General features: G+C 40.8%; 1 protein-coding gene across 1 annotated transcript in view; it reads right to left on the bottom strand.

Annotated features, from left to right (window-relative positions):
• The window catches only part of ntn2 (netrin 2), a 45,817-nt gene extending 34,715 nt beyond the window's left edge, over positions 1 to 11,102 (bottom strand). The window contains exon 1 of the mRNA XM_061663954.1: positions 10,940 to 11,102. The gene's annotated coding sequence lies outside the window, so the exon portion shown is untranslated. The remainder of the gene's footprint in view (positions 1 to 10,939) is intronic.
• Positions 11,103 to 13,766: the final 2,664 nt, after the last annotated feature.

Below are 13,766 nucleotides of genomic sequence, written 5' to 3'. Positions count from 1 at the left end.
AAGTTCATCCAAGGAAAAAAAAGCAAGCAGAGGATTGGAGAGGGGAGAAAGGTGGTTGAAAGTTTGCAGAGATGGAATGAAGACACGGGAGGTAGAAGGAAGTAGGAAAAGTTGTTAAAAGCTTCCAGATTTAACAACTCCGGGAGAGTAAATGAGATGAGCCTGCAAGATGTTAAAAGTAAAGACATAATCACACGGAGAGTCAGTGCGCAGACATGGAGGGTGAGCGCAGACAGAGATTAATGGACGCAATAGGAGGGAGACAGCGACAGGACGAATGTGACTAGGGCACAAAAATATGGATGGATGGGGAGAGACACTGAAGGGAGACAGATTAAGGTGGACGACTGCGACGGTGCGTGTCAGTGCCTGGAATGACTAAATATGGCGCGGCCTGGGAGATGAGCGGGTGGTTGAACAGAGTGGGAACAGTGACAAAGCACACTCTCTGGAGGGGATGCTAGCTTTTTTTTCTTTTTAATAAAATCCTCATGACGTCTCCCATATCATAATAAAAAGCACAGGTTTCATGTAATCTTTTAAGATCAATATTCTTGCTCGCCAATGTGGTCTAGATGGCTGACATTTGTAATACTAACAATGTGTCTCAACATAAAAAAAAAAACCCTCAGCATTCAACACTCATGGTGTGCTCATGCATTGTTTTTTTTTTTTTTTTAGATGTGGTTGATGCTGAAACTGCTGCTGAAATCCTTCAGGTCGAAATATTTGAGAAAATATTTTAATGGACTTTAACGCTGGCGTCTTTAATAAACTGCAAGCAAAAAAAGAAACCAAAAAAAGAATTGTTTTCAGGCTTATATGTACAGTATTTGGGGATCTTAAAATGTCTTTCATTACCTTCTGAAGACTGTTTTTTTTTCTAAGAGCAATTGATAAGGTTTTGAATTTAAAAAAGAACCTTTGTTTTATCCCCATCGGTTTTAGCCCATTAGTGAATAGATTTCATAGTAATTGGTTGCATAGTCCATTGTATGGACATACATACATTGTATGTAGGCTGCAAAATCGAAAACAAAAATCTATAAAAACATAATCAAATCTAGCAAACCATGTTACAAAAAAAGGAGTGCAAATGTAAATACATACTGCATTGCTTGTTGTCAGTGTAACATTCCTCTATGTATTGATGGCAATGGAATTGCACTTCAACCCTCAGTGTATAAACTAGGGCGGTGTTGATTCATTTGGCCATTAGGCATCTGATAAAATATGATAAGAATATCAGGTTTTCCACATCCAAGTTGTGCATTGCCACAAAGAGCACTCGGGCAATTTGGCAACTGGAACACGGTTGATCATCCGGTGCCAACCAACCAATTAGTCAAGGTAGATGATGTAGGGCAAAAGGGAAGAGAAATGAGATTAAAAAGAGGCGGGGTGAGGTGGAGGGGAGCGGGAAGGACAAGAACGGGAGGACGACAGGGTGGTCTTGTGGTTTCAGCAGAAACATTCCGGGATTCGTTTTTTCAGCTTCTCCCTGTCACTGGGAGATCATCCCATGTTGAGTTGTCTCCCTTTCAAGCATGGGCGCCTCAGTCAGAGTTCACAGATTAGGAAAACAGAAGTCGCTGAGAGGCTTTATTTGGCTTGGGTGTATAGTGGTGGGCTCCAGGTTGCATTTTTTTTTTTTTTTTGATGGGGGGTTGGCGGGGGGGGGGAATAGGAGCGGGACAGCTGAGCCGCTTTGTATCCCAAGCGGGAGCCTCTCACGCTGGTCGGGTTGACCCTCTCGAAGATGGTGCGCAAAGGGAGGTCCTCTCTCAGATAATAGTGAGTGGAGGCCCGATATGGTGCCCTGCTGTACCTCCAGTCTGCTGTACAGTAATCCCTGGTGGGGTTATTAGCAGCTTTCTATAACTACTGAGGCTTTTTTTCTTTTTTTAAACAATGCTGACGACGGAGTCACCTCCATTGTCACGAGAAATGCTAAAAGATGGACTGTATGAAAACTACAGTAATAGTAGTCGCCGATGCACTCTCAGCTGTTTATTGAATGGGACAAACAGTCAAAAACACAAATACAAAATGAGCTCACTCATAAGGAACAGCTGTAGGACACAAGTCACACCCAGCTTGTGATGTCATCCATTAGGCGACGCCCCTTAGAGCCACGCATCCAGCACACAAATACTACAGTACGCTTACAAAACCAGTTTATTTCTTCACATTCTCTTTCATTGTGTTTTTATACAATACAGTGCAATTTTTTTAATTAAAGGTCCCATATTTTGGCTATTTAGACCTCCATAGCGTGACTCTCTAATATGGACTTAGTCTATCAGTGTCAATTTCATTTTGATAAACACCTTGGTTTTGTCATATGAGTGTCCAGAAAAAGCCCCTCTGACAGCTACTTCTGTTCAGCCCAGTTTTGTCCATAGTTGGCAAAGACCGATCCCTTTCCTCTGATTGGTTGCCTCCGTGTAGAAGACCCACTTGCGAGAGCACACGTATTTGTTTTGCTGACAGCGCTGGCTCGTGAGCGGAGAGGTAGGCGGAGATCTTTGCTAGTGACGTAAATAAGCTTGTGAAATTCGAATGACCTGATTTCAGGAACGCGTGGACGATATTAATTCATATTTCACATGTTTACTGAGGCACCATAGAGACAATATTGCATCTCAAATACTATAAAAAGTTGGTTTGGTAAAATATGGGACCTGTAACAAGCCCTGCTGTGAGTAGCGAAAAATGCTAGTAATTGACACCCCCAAAATTTATAAAATGGCATATAATGATTCAATCATATATACACCAAACTATGACCCCAAAACACTTTAATATAATTTCAAACATGTCTTATAACATTACCCTATGGCTTACAGCTGATTTGATTTTAAAATAATATACCCCAGAAGTGCGCATATAGCAAAACATAAATGTGACAAAGGCTCGCCACTAACAACCCAGGCTAAACTTAAAAAAAAAAAAAAAAAGATATTAGTCCTTCAATCGAGATGTATCACTTCAATAAACTTTGTTGACACCAATTACTAATTCTTCATTAACCAGGGCTTGGGTATCATCCTGAGGGATTTTAGGGAGTTACAGAAAGAGCACACACACACACACAGACACACACACACACACACACAAATACAGCAATAGGAGTTTTTTTTTTTTTTTTTTTTTAAACAAATAGCTGAACTGAAAATAAAAATGAGTTTGTGAACAGTGAACTGGGAATAGACGGCCTTCATTGTAATAGGAAAAAAATAAGATTATCATATTATCAAAGATTTTAAAAAAATAATAATAATATAAAAAAAAAAAAAAAAAAAAAGAGTATTGGCAAAATGCACAATTAATCCTGAGATGATCTTCACAAAGCTTATATGAGTCACTACTCTTGGATCTTGTGACAAATGATTAAGTTTTGTGTGACTCATAAAGCTTATTTTTCGGAACATTTAAGTTAGTATTTTCATTCTGAAATGCATGACCTTATTTCGACTTTAGAGGTTGCACCGTATCTTTGTTCAACAATGGAGGTGTAGGAAAAGGCCTTGTATGCGACACGCACACACCCAGACACACAAATACATGCACGCACACACAGAGAGAGTAGGGCAAATAAACCTGTCCATATGAATCAACATGACTGACAGGCCTCAGGTAACAGAGGTCAGATATCAGTGGCCTGCTTGATGACGGCCATCTCCACAGCGGTGACGACAATCCTCGTGTTTGCGTAAGCGTGTGTGTGTCTGAGACAGAGATTGGTAGCGAGGTGAGTGGGGTGTGGGGAGTTCAGGGCAGGAGGGGGTGGACTTTCCCAGCTGAGGGCGTCATTAGTCGAGGGATCACTGACAAATTTTTAAACCCTGCTCATGTCTACTCTGGGAAGGAAGGGGGCATGGAAGCATGCCTGGAGGTTTCAAACACAACATTTCATTTTTGAGCTGTCGTGCAAATTGCAATTATAATGATATACTAACAGTATTACTTAAAGTAGTCACACACAAAAAAAATAAATAAATAAAATGCAATGCACTTGACTCACTTGACTTGAGTCATATGGCTTAAATTGATAAGTTTAGGACTTGGGACTTCCTTGTTTAAACCTTATGCAAGACTCAACTTGAATTTGATTTGGTATTCATGAGACCTGACTTGACTTCGATTTGAACTCAGTATAAAACCCCCGAAAGCAGGTAAACTACATTAACTTGACAATTGACAATTAGCTGGTCAAACATGAACTCAGCTTCATGTTGGTGGTGCTTTTAATTGAGAAGACAATAAAGCATACGGCGGATACGGCGACTGGTTTTAAAAAGCTATGTGATTGTGAATGTGTTCGTACAGCTAGCAAGTATAGATTCTGAGCGCAAAGTGGCTAATGTGTGACGAAGAAAAATTCACTCAACTTTAGTGGGGATTCGACTTGTTTGATTTTTGCCGCAGTAACCTGAGAGTTGAAACGTCAAGGTTTAGACTTGAAACTTCCTTTCAAATTTCACATATGTGACTCGATCCCATCGCTGCTTATTCCTATCTCCTCATCTAAGAAAACGAGACGCTGAAGTTGAACGCCCCACAAAACAATGTATCAGGTTCTGGCCGGGACTCCAAGCAAGGGTCTCAAGATCAACACAATCTCATCCAGCGTCGAACCTTTAAGGAGAGAAGGTTCTAGGTGTATAACGAGGTCAAGGTAGTTCTCACAGCCTTTGCACAAAAGCAGACAAAATTGCTTCTAGGCCAAGCTACAGCGTGTTTTTCTGTGTCTAAGGTGTACTGTGAGGTCAGAGTTTTGGTGAGAAAATGGGAGGGTAAAGGAGGAGGAGGAGGGCATACAAACATGAGGAAGGGTAAGAGTCTGAGGCATTAGTTGAGCTGCTAGACTGAAGGGTTAAAAAGGGTTAATTGGCCAGAACCATATGAAGGAGTGGGGGACAATGAGAGCTTATTATACTGTGTTTTAGACATAATTCCCCCCACATTTTACTAGACAGTACTAATAAGGGAGGTAAGAAATGAGAATTTGCTTTAGGGTCATAATATTCTCTTAACATACGAAGATGTAACTTAATCTTTTTGATGCTACACTGGCTTGTAATCCGAAGAGAAGTCTCAAAGTCATTCTCAAGCCATTTTTGCAGTCTGTTATCATTGGTGGACTGGCTAGGACACCACTCAGAGTTGTGAACAATGTTTGAACTTTGAGCCTATCCCAGCTATCATCGGGCAGGAGGCGGGGTACACCCTGAACTGGTCGCCAGCCAATCGCAGGGCACATATGAACAAACAACCCTTTTCACTCACATTCACACCTACGGGCAATTTAGAGTCTACAATTAACCTACCATGCATGTTTTTGGGATGTGGGAGGAAACCGGAGTGCCCGGAGAAAACCCACGCAGGCGCGGGGAGAAGATGCGAACTCCGCACAGGCGGGGCCGGGGATTGAACCCTGATCCTCAAAACTGTGAGGCTGTCGTCCACCGTGCCGCAGTTTTGTTAGTTAACATATCCAATCATTAGCTTCACTCATTTAGTTTTTGACAATGTTCGCTTTCACATCCTTAAGCCCCACCGCACACTGAGCGACGTGGCTGAACACAACTAAACTGTCGTGCTGGTTGTAGTTACTAGTTTTCAACTCAGTTTTACAATAATACTTAACATTTATAATTTCAATTATGCCTCTGGCTAAAAAGCGAAGCATGGAGAATCTTTGTCACCGAAATGCACGAGTGCTATCGATGGCAACAGTCTCTCAAATATCAAGACACTTTCCTTCATTTCTTGCCTGTTTCCTCTCTTTGTATTATAATTCAGTTACGGAGACCAATTCGCTTCTTCTTTGACAATCGTGCCATGTTGTTTGTGGTTCAATAAAAAAAAAAACAATATAGTCCAGTACAGATGGAGTCTCAAAACATTTCACAATCACAACACCCGGGGCTGTTTTTCTGTTAATATGTGTGTACGCTGACTGTAATTGTTTGCGATTGCGCAGTTCAATTGCGCTCGGTGTGCGGTGGGCCTAAAGTGAGTCATTCATAAAATTAATAAAAGAAGCACTAACATGCAAAACGTTTGTGCCTTTTTGCCAAAAACACACAAAAAAAGAGAAGGCACATGATGATTTCTTACTGGTGCTTAATGTTTTCTCTTTTAAATGCGTGGGAAAATTTGGAGCAGTGAGTTTGGATGTTGGACAAGTTAGGTGTTGAGAGGAAGTGGTTTGTTTAGAAGCATGGAAGGATTTAAGGAAATTAGAGGTGAGCACGCTTTTAAAACACTTTGTAGGTTAAAGTCTGCAGCCTTTTCCCACCCCCAAAAATCGACTTAATAGTGTGTTCTTTTTCCCTTTATTGCTCAAGAGCAACATGTAGTCAGGAGCAATGATTCCGCTTTGAGCTCACGAAATAAGTTTATCAAATGTTTGGAATTCTTGGATGGTTGCGTGGCCCTTGTTAAATCATGGAAGCACATTTTGTTAAGGATGCTAAAACTCCCGCCACGATATTTAGATGAGGGCTTCTCAAAGTTTTTGGGTCCAAGAAACCCCTTCCAGGGGAGAAATTAGTTTTTTTCCGAGAACCCTGTTATAATCCTAACGCAAATTAAACATAACTACCTAGTGTACCCAAAATTACCATAGCAACTAAAGCGTTGCTCATTTTGCGTTGCTCATTTTGCGCTATTATGATAAGAAATTCATAGTTTTCAGAAAATAAAATGAAACTAAAGTTGGATTTTTCAAGAAAACAGCCACAATCTTTATAAAAACAAAGATGTACATTATTTTGTAGTGTAAAAAGATGTATGTATTACGAGAACAAAGTTATATATTTTCTAGAGAAAACTAAAAGTCATACTATTCAAGTCAAAGCTAAACAAGGGAACATTTGATTGTTTTCATTTTTTAAGGGAATTTCAAAAACAACATTATTCTCATGGTGTTAAGCCTTTTATTCTGGAAAAGAAAAAGAAAAAATAAGACTACATTCTCAAACAAATACTATATAATATATATCTATAATATATAGAATAGTAAAAGATTCAATCCGAGATGTTCACATGAACAAGGTGGTTGGTGGGCACACGCACACATGCTCCAGACCACCCGACACATGCATGCAGGCCAAGCGGGACGCGGGGAGCAGGCAGGATGAAGCATGCCGATATTTGCCCGCGCATCGTCTTCCCGCTGCCAGACACATCTTGAGTGTCACGCCGACGGACGGCAGGTATTTTAACACTTTAGCAGGCAAGGTGAGGGCATAAGCATGCACACCACACGCAAACACACACACACAAGCACAACCACTTACATCAAGACTTTACTTTCACTTCTAACTTACAAGCGAATGAATGAGTTTCACATTCCAGTTCCATCCACTGCACTCCACACATGAAATATCATTTGGCCATCAATGTTTTTTTGTTTTTTTTTTGTCCCGAAGGAACGAACAATTAGCTTGTAACATACATCCTTGGAATTCACTAGTTCAAAAAGAAACAAACATCCAAACAGTGTTCTTTTTGTCGACTAAACTTTGATTTCTACCTCCTCCAAGGTTGGTTTCATCACTGTCTGTGACCAAGCAATTTGCATAAAAGTGTGTAAAGGGGTGGTGTGCGGTCCAAGGAAGCCCAACATTACATTCGGTGAAGCTCTCGACCAGAACATGCCTTCATTCCTCTGTGAAAAAAACTAATGAATATACACTGAACACAAATATAAACGCAACACTTTTGTTTTTGCTCCCATTTTTCAAGAGATTCAATAGATTTCTATAGACACAAAATGCCTTTTTCTCTTTTATTGTTCACAAATCTGGCTAAATCTTTGTTAGTGAGCACTTCCCCTTTGCCGAGATAATCCACCCACCTCACACGGGCGCCGTATCAAGATGGTGATGAGACAGCATGATATTGCACTGGTATGCCCTGGGCTGCCCACAATAAAAGGCCACCCTAAAATGTGAAAACAAAAGTGTTGTGTTTATGTTTTTGGTCTGTGCTCAATTTAGTGTCGTTCGAGTTTTCTATCCACTACGCGCCACACATGAACTATCTACCTAATAGCCATAACAGATTTATTTATTTATTTATTTATTTATTTTTTACTTTCAAGGAACTAAAAAATATTCCATGTCAGATCTAGTGTAGATGCAGATTAGTTATTTACAATAAAATTAAATAAAATTAAATAAAATGAAATAAAATAAACTGTACAAACAGGTGTTCTATTGTGGGCTAAGCTTGAATTTTTACCCCGACCAAGTGTATATTCATCACTGTTTGCGACCCACCAATTTTCCATTTCTCTGTGAAATCTAAATGACAAACAAATCAGGTACGGGAAAGATTGTTCAGCCTTGGCAGAGGTCTGCGCACTAATAAATGTAATTCTAATTTTAATTAATATTTGTCCTTAAGGCTTACATTAAGGCAACATGTGACATAACAGTAACTAAAGAGCATCTTCAAGGCGTTCTCTGTTGAGTGAAAATAGACATGTTTGAATTGAAAGTTAGCGCTTAACATACTGTATTAAGAAAGGGTTAGGTTGCCCGAAAAACTGCTGGTGGCTAGAATTGTGATTGTTCAGATAAAAAATAAGATTGTCTATTTACTGTATGCAAAATGTGGGGGGGGGGGATCAAGGTGTTAAGAAGTGGAAAGATAGTTTTAGGCATTAAAAATGAACAAACAACTGATTGCACGAGTGAGCCGTTGAAGCCAAAGAAGAAACAAAATTGGGTCGGTCCACGTTACTCAAACTGTTCCGATTGATCTGCTTCAGTTTTTGTGTTCTCCGTGCCAATGCGAGCACCCTTCTGACCCCCAGCACACATGCATACGCAACACAGTGACCAAAATCTGCAGAGTGTTGCCTTGGATTAGCTTGCACACATCATGTGGCTGCAGCTGCTCCTGGCTCGACTTTCTCCTGTTTTTGTTCATGGTAGAGACCCAGCGCACTGCAATTAAATAATGACGATTCATTGCCAAACACACACACACACACACACAAGTGATGCTTTGTGTTCAAACATTGCTCACATCCTTGACCGATTCAAATTCCGAGATTCCTTGGGTGGATTGAATCCAGTCGTTAGTGGTGAGAAGTAGGTCAAGTGGCTGACACTGTTTCAAGGGGCAATAGGTGCATACTTTAAGGCCATTGAAGCATTTAAGATAAGAAGAGCTGGACGGGACTGTCGCTTTCAGCTCCGGACTCGTTTGAGAGCAGACTGTGTGAGCTTCGACGGGGTGGAGCTCATCGTTTGAGAGGGTTTGATATTACACTCAAGAGTTAATCGCTTAAAGCGCCGTAGAAAACACAAAACAGTCTCGAATGGAGGTACAATAGGAGTCAAGCAAGTCACACTAAAGGACTAGTCATTGGACTAAATTCCCAAGATTCCAATGTGTTCACGGTACAAAAGCAGTGCATTTAAGGCACCAAAATATACCAATAAAAATACAATGATGTGCATTTTTTTGATAGTATCATGTCTGAATAAGGCACTGCTGTTAAACTTGTACTCTGATTTCATCTTCTGATTTTGCACATTCTATACAGTGGTCTAATTTGTCACTGTAACCCTGTCAGGAATAGGGTTACAGTGGCTCAATGCAGAATCTACACTAATATTCTTCATAAGGCTCATTATTAGGTAAAGAAAATGGACAGGTATGTAAACAAAAAAACCTGACTATAATCAATGATAATGATGGCAGGGTTTAATGCTAATGTGTAAATGTACATTTTTAAATTTTAAAAACATTGTTTTCTTTATCTAATTTAATCACTTAGCGAAGTGATCTGAAAGTGTGGTACAAGTACCACTAGTGGCGCGCGAGCACCCTCTAGTGGTATGCGGAAGAACCGCTGCCCAAGTGCAGTTCAGTAGTATTTAACTTTTTTCAACATTTGAATTAAATCTTTAAGAACTATGTCTTTTAAAACATTTATTTAGGTCCAACTTTTTTCTGCAATACATTTTAATTTAATCATTATTAATCACCTTTATTTAAGCACAGTGTTTATGTCCAAACTGCAAATGTTACAGCAGGCTTCCAATATTAAATATTATTATTTTTATTTTTTTTATGAACACTGCTACGCCTACTATTTGAAAGCAGCTCATTATAGTGCTACTTGGAGAGCAAAGTACTTTTTTGGTGGTACTTGGTGTAAAACAAAAATCAAAATAGTAGAATTATTTGTTGGAAACATTCCATGTCGGCATGCACTTTAAAAAAAATGAAATTGAGAATTAGTTTTTGGAATCATTCGCTGTACAAAACATTCTAAGTGAAATTCACTCAATTGAATTAAATCCACTTCAGCTATATTACATTTATTTAATTCAAGATCATCTATAATAATTGCAATGACTTAAAATGTTGAGCTCCATGAACTTAAGTCTATATCTTCCATTACTTAGTTTTGTTCATATTTTTCAAATAAACTCAAGTTATTTACAGTGTAAAAACATCGGTGTCTCGTTTGCAATTTGACGACGCAACGTTACAATGTCATTTCTTGTGGAGAGAATGCTTTTCAGGTGGAGATGGAGTACGAGGTGGGAAAATATTGGGAGTGACACACACATGTTGAAGGAAGAAGGCAGCCGAGCCGCGTTGCTTGCTTTGGCATGCACCCTTGGCTCGGAATCGCCCCTTAAGCTTCCACCTCCTCTCGCGCAGTTCATGCAGACTTCTTTCTGCTGCTAACCCCCCCCCCCCCCTCCCTCCCCCCCTCCCCCAAATGCTGAGAATGACACCTGTCTGTGAATGTGCGCGCACTATACACAAGCTCATCTTATAATAAGGTCCTGACAGCCACTGGCTTTATTTAAAACTAATTACAGGTTGATGTAACCTGTCATTTCCCACTGCATGCAAACACGCTTGCTGAAATAATAAATAATCATATTAAACTTACCGGGCAAGCCGTATTTGCTCCACAAATGAGCCTTTAGGAAGTCCTTGAGTCAAAAACTGTCCCTTAAATCTCTCTCACAGGCGACTTTCTTGGTTTTGTTTCAGAGCGTTAAAGGCAACGGCGTGGCACGTGAAAATGTGGACCACCTCTCTCTCATGCGCACCTCGACCCAACTGAGAAGCGAGCAGTCTTCCATATGTTGTAAAGTGAGCCCGGAGTAGGCTACTCCCCATTCAAATCAAACACACATTTTCTCCAAGCATGTGTGCGGGAGAGGAGGGAGTGACGGGTGTGTGTGTGTGTGTGTATGTGTGTGCAAAGGGGAGGGGAACCAAATATTCCAATTACACACTACATGCATTTTGTTCGTGTTCAACTTGATTGCACACTAATTAAAGTGTTGCGAAGAAGCTACAACCCCCCCCCCCCCCCGAAAAAAACCCACCCAAAACCAAAATCTCCTGTTTTCCCACCTCAAACGCCACACAACTGCTCTCACTTTTTACAACACATACCTCCTGCAGCTTTCACGCACTCGTCCCTGACATATGGAGGTCGTAAGGAGAACTTAACATTGAACATGTTGATGGAGAGAAAGAAAGAGAAGAGAGAGATTTTGTGATGATTGAGATGGCTGTTATTCACAATATATTTGTGTTTGTGCATTTCTAAGGCCAAATGACTTTATTTATTGCACTTGTATAGGAACTTTCGTTCATTTACATTGCATTTTGTTCAGGCACGCGGACACATAGACCCCAAGTGGTGATCAAGCACATGCCCGTTTTGCCCTGGATGAAAAAGTAGACTTTTTCCTGCAGCCCATTATTTTCTTCATTCATCAATATTTGGAAAAATAAAAATGACCCTCTGTGTCATCAATTCCAATTATATATGCAATGAGACCCTCTAATGCTGCGGAGGCTCTCTGCAGATGATGGCGTGTGTGGTGAGATGTGACTAGAAACATTTTAAGAAAAGCCTGAACAGCTTAATCAGAGGCACTTTAAATTGTGACAGTTGTGTGTGGACTCTGACTTAACATGAGTTTAATTGTGATTGTTTAATTCTGTACACACACATCCCATTTATCCAAGTTGTTTATTTTTATTTCCCTTCTCTAATGTATATAGACTGTAATATTGTACATTGAGTTCAATATATATTAATGCTTTTTCTTATTGCATGAATAATTTTGGCGGCACGGTGGACGACTGGTTAGAGCGTCGGCCTCACAGTTCTGAGGACCCGGGTTCAATCCCCGGCCCCGCCTGTGTGGAGTTTGCATGTTCTCCCCGTGCCTGCGTGGGTTTTCTCCGGGCACTCCGGTTTCCTCCCACATCCCAAAAACATGCATTAATTGGAGACTCTAAATTGCCCGTAGGTGTGAGTGTGAATGGTTGTTTGTTTGTATGTGCCCTGCGATTGGCCGGCAACCAGTTCAGGGTGTACCCCGCCTCCTGCCCGATGACAGCTGGGATAGGCTCCAGCACGCCCGCGACCCTAGTGAGGTGAAGCGGCTCAGAAAATGGATGGATGGATGAATAATTTTGGCAATGGGTGCCCTTTTTTGGGCTTGAGCACTTGCCCTTCAAAATGTCTGCATATGCCCGGTTTTGTTGTAATATATGGGAAAACAAGAACTGTACACACAGTTAGATGCACAAAACAGCTTTTCAATTTCCCCCCATGTTTCATCTGGACCTTCTGAGTCCTGGAAAAAGTGTTATATATAATCAGAGTAAATCTATTGCTTTTGCACTTTTTATTTTTTTATTTTATTAGTTCAAAAAGTTACCGCGGAGTCCAATAATGAGCTCATAGTGTGGATTACACCCACTTCCCCGTATTTCTTGCCTCCAGCATTAAAAATCCCTCTAAGCTGATCAACATTCCTGTTGAAGCCACTGTAGCATCCTCCGATGGGAACAGGGCGCTCATTGTGATTGGGCCGAGGGCTCGCCTTGTGCCATTCAAGCAGCCAATGGGTTCAAAGCGGCGGTCTAATTAGAGACAGACTCCGCCCACACGTCTGGAGCCAATCAGCTGCTCATTAGTCAAGACTCCCAGCTGACTCGGACACGCCAATCACGCACCCCTAAATTATTTGACACCCTTCAATCGGAAAATGTGTTGTGCAATGTCCCGGATATGTTTTACATTGCTAGCAATTTACGTTGTCATTACATTTGTCTCTTAATGTGTTGTAAAGCGGGCCTAAAATAACATAAATACATGAACATACGCTCAATTGATTGTTTCTTGCAATATGGGAAAAAAAAAAAAAAAAAAAGGACAAATGACATTGTTGTCTCACGCGCCATGGAGTTTAAAAAAAAAAAAAAAAAACGCATTGGGAAAGACACAAAGGGACACGGCGGTTGCTTTATGTAAATCAACTCTTCAATTAGGCGTGAGAAAGGTCAAAGTGACTGTCACAAAAAGGAATGTCGAAGAAACACTCACATGGGATTCCAGCTTCTTACACTTGGAGCCCGAGTGAGTGAGTGGTGGTGGTGGTCGTTGTTGTCCAAGATGGAAGACCCCCCACACAGTCAGACAATTCATGGCAGCTTCTGTGGATTCCCCCCCCCCCCCCCCCCCCGCTTCTTCTTCTCCCTTTTAGGCACCCCCATTGGCAGGCGTGTGTACTCACAAACGACATTTACTCAAGTAACGTTTTGAATTCATTGTACTTGGCAGGGTAGTTTTAATGCAATATACATTTTACTTTTTTTTAATAACGGAGGGCGGAGTACAACACAGAACAGCTACCGTATGTCCCCTGCCTAAAATGTCAGCATTTCAGCCTACAAGAACTTTCAAG

This window comes from Phycodurus eques, chromosome 19, assembly GCF_024500275.1.
Source record: "Phycodurus eques isolate BA_2022a chromosome 19, UOR_Pequ_1.1, whole genome shotgun sequence".
NCBI lineage: Eukaryota > Metazoa > Chordata > Actinopteri > Syngnathiformes > Syngnathidae > Phycodurus > Phycodurus eques.
The sequence above is the reverse complement of the archived record's forward strand: the minus strand, read 5'-3'. Positions and strand labels throughout refer to the sequence as shown.